Genomic DNA, 12,795 nt, shown 5'->3' on the forward strand with positions numbered 1-12,795 from the left:
ATAATAATGTTTAGCTTCAATGCAATTAAAACACAACTACATTTGTATTAGTTTAATTTTTTTCCAACAATTGCCAATAAGATAATATTAGTAATTTCATCTGAAGATAACCTAACCGGTATTAATTTCCTAAGAGTGTATATCATTCGTAATCTTGAAGCAAGTCATACTCCGTTGGACTAGGATTGGTAATTCGGGCATTAGCCTGATTTACAATATTACTAGGTTGAGAACTCGAAACAATATGCTTAAAAATTAAATTAATCTATATGATGTTTGGCTGCACTTTTCTCTTCGGGTACGCATCACAAATCAAAAAATCAAAAGAAATTAAAAATGAATTAGAATCATTGCCCTCACCATAAAAAAAACTAAAATTGGATGTACAATTTCAACACGTACAAGATGTGAATTGAGAGTGGTAGTACTCAATAGTGGTAACCTTGGCGCTGAACCCCTAGAGAATTGAAAGAGGGAGACGTCTAGCGGGCGGCCGTCTGCCCGCTAGCAATCCCGAACGGCCGTCAGAAAAGGAAATATACGGTCCCCCCTCCTAACCCCGAAAAGGATAGGTCTCCCCTAGTAGCAACAGACGCGCATAACCCAGCAAACCACACGCTGGGCGCGGTCCCCAGACCCCAGGCCATCATGTGCACTTCCCTTCCCTCCCAAAGCTCTCACACCCACTAGCCACCAACTTCTCCACGCCCTTACCTACCTTGCCTTCTTCTTCCCCAAGAAACAATGGTTTCCTAGGTTTGGACTCCATACCAGAGCTGCCATGGCAGATGAATAAAAGTGGAATAATAGCGGATCTAGAACAATTTGCTGTGAAAAAAAGAAGAAGAGGAAGGACAGATCAGAACGTACTAGGTAGCACCAACAAGGGTAAAACAGGAGGTGATCCTTTTCTTCTCATATTCAGATCCCCCCTCATTGACTTTCCCTTTCCCCCTCACAAAATTTCTCTTTGCAAAAGTAGCTTCTTCATAGTTGAAGAGAGCATAAACAGAGATAAAAAAATATGGAGATCTTGTACCTGTGCAATTTTAACTGATTTCCGTGCAACCAAATCATGTGACAAGCCAACATTTGTAGCACTATGTGCAAAAAATGCAGAAAATGTGCAAATATATAGGAGAGCGCATAGAGAGTCTTATTTCACACATAAAACAGCAGGACATATGTCCATGTACCAAAACAAGAAATGTATTTTGTAGGTACTATGAAAACATAGCTACAAACTAGACAATAATCTGGTTTGTTGTTTTTTTCGTTTGATCTTTCCACACAGTAGTATATGTGACTTTGTAGCTGAGAATGATGTGCACAAATCTAGAGCAGCTCCTTTACTCCCAAAACCTGCACATGATGCAAAAAAGAAGCCTGAGAAAAATGAACCAACTCTGGATTGCATCTATGCAACTTAACCAGTACAAGTGTGCAATTGATAACACTCCCATGTCCGTCTACTTGTGGGGTTTGAATTTCAGTAATTGGCATCTTCAAGTCATATAAAATTTGAAGATGCCAACTCATATAATTTCAAATTCATTTCCGTTTAGCTAAAAAAATTGTATGCAAAATTCCAGAAAAAACTTATGCTGAATGTTGTGCAACTACATCAACTATTTTGTGCAACTGCAAGTACTCCTGGATACAATTCATGTTGCATGTGTTGTGCAACTATGTAATGAATTTTGAGCTGATGAACATGATGAATTTAGCATGCCTGAACACAAGAAATGGAAAAATAGTGAATTTTAGAAGATTGTAATCTTCCAAATAAGTAGTGCAACTACATTCAAGTGCATGCGCAAACCTAGAAAATCATATGCATGAGAACACATGAGGATGCCAACTACTAAATGGTTCTTGTGCAACTAATGGAGTTGAAGATGCCAACTCATTTGGCATTTTTGTGCAACTATTAGAAAAAGTTGGGGATGCCAATGCAACTCTTGATTGGTTCTTTTGCAACTAAAATAGTTGAGGATGACGACTCATGTGATATTGTTGTGGGACTATTTAAAAAGTTGAGACTGCCAACTCCCAAATGGTTCTGGTGCAACGATGAAAGTTGAGGAAGCCAATTCATATGAAACTGTGGTGCAACTATTTGAAAAGTTGAGGATACCAACTCCTAATTGATTGTTGTGCAAATATAAAAGTTCAGGATGCATCTACAAAAGTTGATGATACTTCTCCTTCACTAGGAGCTGCATCTCCTTTTACAACCACTTTTGTTAGTGTAAAAAGGCGAACGAACAAAGTAGTCGAACCAAACAAATATTAAAAAGAAAAAAACAAGGACAACAATTGGTATAAAAAAATGCCATGAGGCAAGCAACTCATGCTAATTTTTCAAAGCACACCTACAAAACAAAACAAAAGTGTGCAACTTGATGCACTATATGGCCAACTGGGCACACTTAAGTGTGCAACCAAAAAATGAGCTTACACGTTGTATGAACGTGTTGTGGGCACTAGAGCCAAAACTAAACTAGCCGTCAACCATGTAACTAGATAGCCCTTCCCTGTGCAAGTGCATAAGTATGGCTATGCCAACTAGGATACCTATTGCTTTGATCCGCAAACTCCTGTACGAAACGCTATCATTGACAACAGTGCAAACATGAGTGTGCAACACACACACACACACACACACACACACACACACACACACACACACGCACACACACCCACACGCACGCACGCACGCACGCACGCACGCACTCACTCACTCACTCACTCACTCACTCACTCACTCACTCACACACACTCTCTATCTGAATACCATTGGTTGTGCAACTGGTTAGCCATCACTGTGCAACTTCATAAGTTGGCTAGCCAACTGAGATATGTATATGCGTCATCCAACTACGTTTGCGTTCCTGTGCAATTATTACAACAAACTAACCAACTGGTTACTTATATGCATGCAACTTACATGTAATGAAGCTCTATGGAGAGCATCATGTTTAATGAGACAATTCCAGTCTAGGCAAGAATAGATGGATCAAAATAGGATGTTGAACCATCCCAATAGCAACAAAATTAGAACAGCTCGCCGTGAAAACCCAACTCAAACCCACCACTAAAATCCTAATCGTTGTACAAACCCACCACTAATCCGAAGAATAAGTGATAAGTAAATACCACTTGCAACACGATAACTAGAGTAGTGATGTGATTAGTTGCGGTAGTACCAATTAATTAATAACTACTCTAAAAAATATTAATTGGCAAAATTTGGATGGCATAGTAGTGTTGTAGTGGCTGCTTAATTTACCTTTGGAGCAATGTACGCACGGCAGTGGGTCCCCAACTGAAGCTAACTCTTATTCTGGTGTGGCTTTCTGCACTGCTATCCAGAGAAACTTCTACGGTGGCAGATTAAATCTCATCCGATGACAGTTTGTTTATCTTCAGAAAATTCTCTGAGCTTGGCCACCGTTCTCCATGAGAAATGGCAGCATCCTCTTGTATCTAAATGAGCTCGGGTGATGAACAAACTTTGACCTCGGGCAACGGGTAGGACACTGAAACAAGAAAAATCACAGAGTATCTCACTACTATGCAGGAAATGTAGTCAATCCCGTTAAATTTGCAGACGCAAACAAGAGACATAGTAGCATCAAAGAAACATGATCTGGGCCGACAATTCCAGCGAATCCTCACGCGCTGGGCCAACCAAGAGCTGTACGCGAGGTGCAAATCATGATATTTGACCAGCTTTTATCAGCCATGCGATGCCACCACCACGCGAGCCATGCGTGCACACAGATCTACCACACGGGTGTGACCCTGAGGCCCGGATCTCGCGAATCCAGCCGCTGGACTGCGAATTCCATGCCCGGATAGATATCGTAGAGAGAATAGGATGAGTCACGGGTGGAGTCACTTACCGTCGGGTTCAACCTCGAGGTGTTCCTGTGGGGGAGGAAGTGGCGGCGTGCGGCGCGGATGAGCGGAGAGTGCTGGGGGTCGGAATCCGGCGAGGATGCATAGGGGAGCCCGTGGCTTCCATATGCCGGCGGTGGGGGTTGGTGGAAGGAAGAGGTGGTGATGAAGGAAGAGGACTGGATGTAGAAGGAGAGAAAACTGGGACAGTCGCCCACCGGTCAATTGTTGGCTGTCCCCACTACTCTCGCTGCCTCGCACGCGCCTGCAAATCAATCAGCGCATCCAACGGTTCACGTGCGGCCGCTCGGAGAGCCGGGATGGCGCACGCGCACTTTTAAGAATTTGGGTTGAAAGAGTGTAATCAAGACTGTAGTCTGCAGGATTTCCCAGTCGCTTAGCTGGTGTCGCCTGATTAATTGGACATGGCGAGTAGGCAGCGGCCGCCGCCAGCTCTAGTCGCCTCAAGTTTTTTTCACGGGATCTAATCGCCTCAGCCATACGCTAATCACGCCGGGGTTGACCTTTTTACGGTAAAATAAAGCCAGCAGAACGGACGTGGGCACGAATGGGCTTCCTTATGGGCCTTTTTTTCTTCATATTTTATACTCTCAGTTTGAGTTAAGGGGGGCCAACTACATGTATTCCCTTGATCCATCGCTAAATTATTCGTAGCCGCTGACGGAATTGTCGATCGATAGGGGGGCAGGCCCCTGCTCGTCCCCCCTTGCCTCCGCCACACGTCCTGGCTCAGCCGGGAGCCATTAACAACTAAAGGTTGACGACGCCGGATGCAGCCAGATGAGCCACGGTTCAAGGCTCTGACCACTCGTTCGATGGGTCCTCCACTGGCCATTGACAACCGGCATCTCTAAAAACCTGGAGATGTATGTTCACGAAGAACAAGTTTAGTGACGGCTGGGTAAGATTGTGTATGGAAAATTATCAATGCTTAATTAATTATGAGTTTGAAGTGCATGCACATTAAGAAGAGGGAGTTGCCATCACATACTAGTTTATACATCAGTTGTTGTAGGAATATTTATAAGTCCAATGGTGGGAGCAAGTAGCCGCGACGTTACACATGTGTTAAAAATACTAATACTTGTATTATGGAAATATAATTTGGTTAATTTGTTAAAATTGTTCATCGCACATTTGAAAATTGTTCAATAAAGAAATTTGCTCAACTCTTAGAAAATGTTTGCACCATTCAGAAAAACAGTAAGTGACATTTAATTTTTTTTCCACGCATTTAAAGAAAATGTACGTGACTTTTTTCGGAAAATGTTCGACATTACATTATTTTTTGTGTAATCCAAAACAAAATGTTTCGTACCATTAAAAACAGTGAATGTTCCACTTAAAAATATCGTTCACATGTTAAAAAGAAATGTCCAGAACTTATGTCTACAGAAAGTTCACATGTTTAAAAAATGAAGTATCTACAGAAAGTTCATATGATTTAAAAAAATGAAGTATCTACAGAAAGTGCTTCCACGGGAGACTTGTGCCTAGTAGTATTTAGGCCAAGAAAATCGTGTGCCCTTTTGATTTGCCGCACATTAGATACTATGCATGCATCAACAATCGCATCATTTATCGGAACGAGCACGCGAAGGAAAGCTCCTCAGAAAGTTATCTGCTACTGATCCTAAGGAAGAAAGCTCAAGGCTGGCTTGGATGTCAATTTGCGCCGTGACATGGCGACGACACGACAGCAACCGACCTCCTTGGGTGGCAACCTGATGAGTATCTTGTCAATGATGTCCTTGAGCAAGTCCTCGAGCAAGGTCATGCCTCTCCTGCACGGTATTGTAGTGCGCCGTCGACTCAGTCGGTTAGAAAGACACACCAAGATTTACTCCAATAACAACTTGTATCAAGAAGAGAAGCAAGCAAATTGACAGAAAGCATAAGTTTTGCATTGATCAGCAATGTCAAGTAAATTTACATGGGTCTTGATTATAGATTGAAAATTTCAAATGATGAATGTGTGTAGGACGTGAAGAGAGTGGATGCAACCAACTCAAGACTTGGTGTTCGCTAGTGAAAACAGAACTGACGAGTAAACAGATTTATACACTGAACTGAAGCCAAATACACTAGTGAAGATAGAGTGACGGCTAAACTAAAGCCATATACAGTGCTAGCTCAACAAAAAATACACTTGGAAACCGAGACCCTCGGAAGGTCCTGCGACGGTAGCGAGTTATGTGCACATCATGAGCATGTTCTGTCGCTTGTAATTAACTAGCTTGAGCGTTTTTTTTTTGCGGGGGAACTAGCTTGAGCGTTAGCTGAAGGTGGAGAGAGTAAATCAAGAGAACGCACCCTAGGAGAGGGAGATAGAGAGAGACAACAACGGCCAGTTCTGGCGGCGGTAGTGCTCACCACCATTGGGGGAGAACGTGGTGGAGAAGGCGCTCGTCAGAGCAGCGGCTCGGTTGAGTGAGTGAGGCAACGCCAGGGTGGAGGGTCAAGCCGTGTCGGGGTCAAGCTCTTCGGCGACTAGGCTAGGAGGAGAGCTGGAGCTCGAGGCTATACAACGAAGTTCTAGTGTGTGGAGGGAGGTAAGCAAGCTCCATCCGGTATGCGGGAGGTAGGGCAGGAGCCGCATCGTCAAGGTGGATGGGCATGTCGAGACGGAAGCTGAGCTCACATGTATGGAGCAAGTGGACGTGACATCACACATTTTTTTTATTTTTTTTATTTTTTAGAAAAATACTAAATACTTGTATTATGAAAATATATTTTGGTCAATTTTTTAGAAGTGCTCATTGCACATTTGAAAATTGTTCAATAAACAAAGTTTGCTCTACTCTTAGAAGATGTTTGCACCATTCAAGGGTGGTGTGCCGCCCATGGCCATCGATAATGGTTAGCTACGGCTGGCGCCAGCGGTGCTCATGCAAGAATGCGGGTGTGGATTTCACACTTCGTCATGACATGGTGATGGCACGACAGCGGCCAACGTCCTTCGGCGGAATCCTGATGAGTATTTTTTTCAACGACCTCCTCGGGCAGGACCGAGCCACTCCTTGCCGGCATCATAGTGCTCCGTCGAGTCCGCTCGGTTGGAAAGACACGAGAAGATTCAGTCCAACAATGGCTTGAATCAAGAAGAGAGGCAAGTAAGGTGAAAGAAAGCATAAGTTTTACATTAATCAGTATTTTTAATGATGCTATAAATACAATTATTCAAACAGGAATATTTTCAAATGACGAGAGAGTTCTAAGTCTTCATTTTACTGTGTGATCTCGGACATAGTTTCATCTTGGACTTCCCCACCCTTAGATTCGAGTGTGATCTTGGCCACTAATCTACGTCGATTGGTTGGTGTGTTGCTTTGCTCTCTTACTCTGTTGATCCATCATGTCGTCTATGAAATCTCTTCATGTCTTCACATTCCACTTCTAATTGCTGTAGTTGACCAGGCTAAAATGATGTCTCAGGTCTTGTGGAAGGTCCACACCGCACGTTGAATACAAGTACAAAAATTCGGAGAATGAAAGTAAACATTTCTTGGTGCTTCTGTTGGGCGATTTCCAACACGAGATGGTAACTAATATCTATTGTTAGATTTGGTACAACTCCATCATGTTTTGCTTCATATGCGTTTAGGAATTAGCTATTTTCCTAAGCATAAATGAAAAGTATGTTTACAAGCATGGATCTTTATTATACATTGACAAGTGCAAGTGATGAAGGTGTGGACAAAGTGGATGCAACCAGATCTAGACTTGGTATTCACTAGTGAAAACGGAAGTGACTGCTAAACCAAATTATACACTGAACTAAAGCCAAATACTCTAGTGAAAACAGAGTGCCGACTAAACTAAAGCCACATACAATGCTAGCTTAACAGAAACTGGACTCAGAAGGCGAGACCCTCAGAGGGTCCTCGCGATGGCAGCGAGCTATGTTCGCATCATGAGCATGTTATTTCGCTTGTAATTGACTAGCTTGACCGCTACCTGAAGGTGGAGAGAGAAAATCAAAATGACACACCCGAGAAGAGAGAGACAACAATGGCCAGTCCGGGTTGCGACAGTGCTCACCTCCAATGGGGTAGAAGGTGGTGGAGAAGGCGCTAGCTCGAGGCAGAGCAACGGCTCAGTTGAGTGAGTGAGGCGATGCCTGGGCGGAGGGTCCAGTCGTGTCGGGGCCGTGCTCATCTGAGACTCATCTGAGACTAGGCTAGGAAGGGAGTTAGAGCTGGAGGCCATCGCACGAAGTTCCAGTGTATGGCGGCAGGCGAGCAAGCTGAATCCGGTATCCAGGAGGTAGGGCAAGAGCTGGGACAGTAAAGTGGATGAGCATGTCGAGACGGTAGACGAGCTCACCTAAAGGGAGCAAGTAGACGTGATGTCACACATGTGCTTTTTCCCATTTTATTTTGTTTATATTAAAAAAGTAAATACTTGTATTATAAGAATATAAATTGGTTAATTTTTGAAAAGTGTTCATTGCACCTTTAAAATGGGGTCAATAAACAAAGTTTTCTCCACTCTTAGAAAATGTTTGTACTGTTCAAAAAAACAGCGAGTAACATTTACTGTTTTCATGCATTTCAAGAAAATGTACGTGACATTTTTCGAAAATGTTTGACATTATAATTTTTTTGTGTAATTAAAACAAAGTGTTTCGTACCATACAAAATGTTGAAAACTTGTATTTTGGGAAAATGTTCAAAACACGTATTTGGACAATTACTAGTCAAGTATTGAAAATATTAAATATATATTCAAAATATATTTTAGATGTATAAAAAATGCACAATGTTTATGAAAAATACTAGACACCAAAACATATATTTTCAAAATGAAAATGTTTGTAATGTGCTTCAAAAGTGTACAATGTGCATAGAAAAAATAATAGAAAATAAAATAAGAAACCTCAGAAAAACAGAAGAAAAGACAAAGAAACTGAATAAAAATGGTAAGGAAAGAGGAAAAAACGAATGACCACAATAATAAAAAATTAATAAACCACAATAATTACCACAATAATTAGAAACATATGACCGTAAAATTAATAAACCAAATTTTTATAGCCATTAGATATGATTGTAAGTTAACAAACAAACAATTATAAATCAAATTTCCAGTTTAACATTTTGGTTTGAGCCTGACCACGCATAGTCTAGTGATCAATCAACATAGCACCATATTAGAACATGTATACGCTAACCAACTGTGGTTGGATGGTTAGGAAAATAGTGGTATTACCCAGCCCATCCCATGAGGGTTCAAGTCCTAGACTTGGCGCTGGTGCTCTCACTTTCCATGGATGCGGTTGAGAACAACATACAGTTATAAATGGGTTCGACAAAGAAATGTTTTAGCATCATCACCTGCAACTGCACCCCTTGAGCTGATGCACCAGGTCGTCGACCTTGTTGAAGTCCATGGGCTGGTTCCTGGGCATCGGAAAGCAGAGCAGACGAAATAAGTACCCAAGATGACATGACGAAAGCAGATGGAAAGAAGGGGGTCTTGGGAGCGGACAGCAGGCCGGCGATGTCGTTGAGGATCCTGTTGGTGTTGGCGATAAAGAGGTTGATGACCTCAGGGACCAAGCCTGGGCATGAGCTGCCATCCTCGTCCATCGACTGCAAGTACTGGAAATACTCATCCACCATACCCTAGGTGGACCATTTCATGAGAAGCTAAAGGCATAGTCAGCCAGCAACCACACATGTTTAGTAGGGGGTTGACGGTGGAATGACCGTGGCGAGCATGCATGTGACAAGGGTCTTCAACTGGGCCCTGAGCACGGCAGCCGCCGTGGCGATTTATTGGGGGAAAGGAGCAGGTGCTGGAGGGATCCGAAGCTGTGGTGGCTCCGGCGATGTTGTCGATGAAGAGTGGAGGAGGCTTGGGGACGGAGCCCCTTATATACCCGGACGGATGAGGCTGTCCGCGCGAAGACGTGTGGTTGGGAGTGCCCCCCATTAACAGTCTACCAGTGGTTTGGCCGGTAGCCATTAAGGAGCTAGACGCTGTCGACGTCGGATGCAGCTAGATGGGTGCTCGGTCAAGGCTCGTTGGATGGTTGCTCCGCTGGCCATTGACAGTGGGCATCTCTCTTAAAAGTAAAAAACCTCGAGATGTATGAATACAAACAAGAAGTTTAGTGGTTGCTGGCTGAGATTGTCTTATGGATTGATCGAGGGCATCCAGAAGGATGATGGAAACCAGCTGTTTAATCTTAGTTGGTTTAATAATCCGTCGGTTGCATTGAATAATCGATGCGACGTGCGCGTGTTTGAGGACAAGAGGAGAAAGAAGAGACGGAACGTAATTGTATATCCAACTCATGTTCGCTTCGCTCTACAACAAGCGAGTTCAGTTCGGTAATGGAATGAATTTGTTCTGGCTAATAATAGAAGAAAAAACTCCACAATGCTCTTTCGCTAGAGCCAACGGCCTTCCAATGCGCGGTGAGCATGTTCTGTCGCCTTTAATTAACTTGCTTTGGGCCAGCTGCGTGTCGCCTTTATTTTTCTATATTTAGAAAAATACTACATACATACATTGTGAAAATAATTTAGTTGGTTTTAAAAGTGTTCATCGCATATTTAAAAAATGTTCAAGTAGTGTAAAAAAGGTTTGCTCATTTTTTTAAAACGTTTGTATCAAAGAAGTCCGACATTAAAAGATGTACACATGTTTCAAGAAAATCTACATGGCATTTAAATTTTTTTATACAAGTTGAAAAATGTTTGTCTCAAAAAAATATGATCCATACCATTCAATACAATGTACATTACCCTTAAGAAGAGCAACAAAAAATTACATGTCAAGGGAAAAGCAAAACATAAGTCATGACCGTTCAGACATGGCCTGTGGAGTCAATGGAGTCTACTCATCATTTTGCATCTCATGACCTAGAATTGGAACGATGCTTTCTTGGAGGCGGTGGTTAGTAAGCGGCATGCAATACTCACTCTTTCTAATGGTGACAATATGTCAGCAGCGTATTTTGTTGAAAATGACCAGCAACTCACGCTGGTTTGGCATAGCCATGTGGTTCAATGGCTGCATAATTGAATCAAATGATCTTATTCTTTCCTTTTTGGAATAAGCTGACTACAGTTGTGTTGACGCCTCCAACGTTGAAGGTCAATCCGGTTCTTGAAAGCCATTTTTTATCCTCTTAATGTTGCATCACCCAGAAATATTCTCGTGATGGGGATGTTGTAAAATCCTAATGTATGTGGCTTCAGTTTAGCCATCACTTTATCTTCACTAGTGTAATTGGCTTCAGTTTAGTGTATAATTCGATTTAGCCATCACTCTGTTTTCACTAGCGAACACCAAGTCTTGAGTTGGTTGCATCCACTCTCTCCACGTCCTACACACATTCATCACTTGCACTTGTGAATGTATAATAAAGACACAAGTAAATGTACTTGTCAATGTAAACATCCTAAGCGTTTGTCACAAGCATATTTACATGGGGTCTTTATTATACATTGACAAGTGCGAGTGATGAAAGTGTGTAGGACGTGGAGGGAGTGGATGCAACCAACTCAAGACTTTGTGTTCGCTAGTGAAAATAGAGTGATGGCTAAATCCAATTATATAGTAAACTAAAGCAAAATACACTAGTGAAGATAGATTGATGGCTAAACTGAAGCCACATACATCATTTTTAAAAGTTTTCATCGCACATTTAGAAAATGTTCATACTGTGTAAAAAAGTTTGCTCAAGTTGTAGAAAAAGTAGTAGCATTGAACAAGAATCATGTTATATTTCTAAGTTAGTTACTCGTTTCAAGAAAATGTACATTGCATTTCGAAAATGGTTATAAAATGTAAAAAGAATTCGTATGAATAAAAAATGTTTCATGCACTTCAAAATCAAAATAGAAGTCTTGACCATTCAGATATGTCCCGTGGAGAATAGAGGCTATAGAGTTTACCTAAATTCTAATTAGTGCGTGTGCACTATTTCACGTAAGGAAGCAGCCGACTCTGTCACTTTTATGTATGTGTACTTTTTTGTCTTCTAGCACATATGACTGTTGGCATTAAATTTGTTCACACTGGTCCATAAAAAACAGATCCACGTACATTTATTTTGAGTTTTTAAGTTTTTAAAAAGTTGTATCTTTCAAACATTGAGTTCGAATTCAGATCTGTTTTCACCGCTAGAATCTTCACTACGAGATCTTTGAAACTAGATCCCGCACAAGTATGTTGTGCCGGAAGTTTTTTTATGTCAATTTTGGTCCTATATGGTGCAACTCTATTACTGCATGGTGGAACTTCAGTACAACATGGTCAGTTCTTTTAAAGACCAACTTCAGAGCTGCATGACCCAACTTATTATGAGGTTGCAACTTAGAAACCATAACAACCAACTTTTTGTGATGTGCAACTAGTCTACTGTTCTGGCCAACTACCTAGTAGTGCATGTGGAACCCGTCCTCCCTATTCATAGATGTGTAGTTTTTCCTTGTGGCACCTACCCTACTAGTAGCAATATGTGCAACTCGGTCTGTTGTTCTAGCCAACTACCTAGTAGTCGATGTGCAACTCATTCCCTTCCTACTTGTGGATATGTGGTTTTAATTGGTGGGGGCAACACACAGAGTTGCACATAGTTTGTTAGCCAGCTGGTCAAGGCAATAGACAAAGTTGGCACATCTCAGTGGCAGGGATAGTTGGATGGTCAAACAACACATCCATAAGGGATACTGAAAAGTTGCATATAGACAAGGCTCTAAAGTTGCACATCTCACTAGCATGGGTGGTTTGGACGGGATGCTAGCATCTACACATCCATGGGGATACGGGGAAGGTTGCACATCTCTGTTAGGAAGTTGGCCGGTGCAACATCCGAAGTTGCACGTCCACTGTTAAGCACTTGGCCAAGACATT

General features: G+C 42.0%; 1 long non-coding RNA gene and 2 pseudogenes across 1 annotated transcript; all 3 read right to left on the bottom strand.

The window, feature by feature from the left end:
* The window catches only part of LOC119334115, a 2,146-nt pseudogene extending 1,363 nt beyond the window's left edge, over positions 1–783 (bottom strand).
* A 352-nt stretch (positions 784–1,135) lies between these two features.
* Positions 1,136–4,082, bottom strand: LOC119331614. The gene is made up of 3 exons (XR_005160583.1): positions 3,909–4,082; positions 3,293–3,542; positions 1,136–1,362 (listed from the first exon to the last, which is right to left on the bottom strand). It is a non-coding gene; the product is annotated as an uncharacterized LOC119331614 (long non-coding RNA).
* A 5,174-nt stretch (positions 4,083–9,256) lies between these two features.
* On the bottom strand, positions 9,257–9,894 carry LOC119334116 (annotated as a pseudogene).
* Positions 9,895–12,795: the final 2,901 nt, after the last annotated feature.

Source organism: Triticum dicoccoides, chromosome 7A (genome assembly GCF_002162155.2).
Source record: "Triticum dicoccoides isolate Atlit2015 ecotype Zavitan chromosome 7A, WEW_v2.0, whole genome shotgun sequence".
NCBI lineage: Eukaryota > Viridiplantae > Streptophyta > Magnoliopsida > Poales > Poaceae > Triticum > Triticum dicoccoides.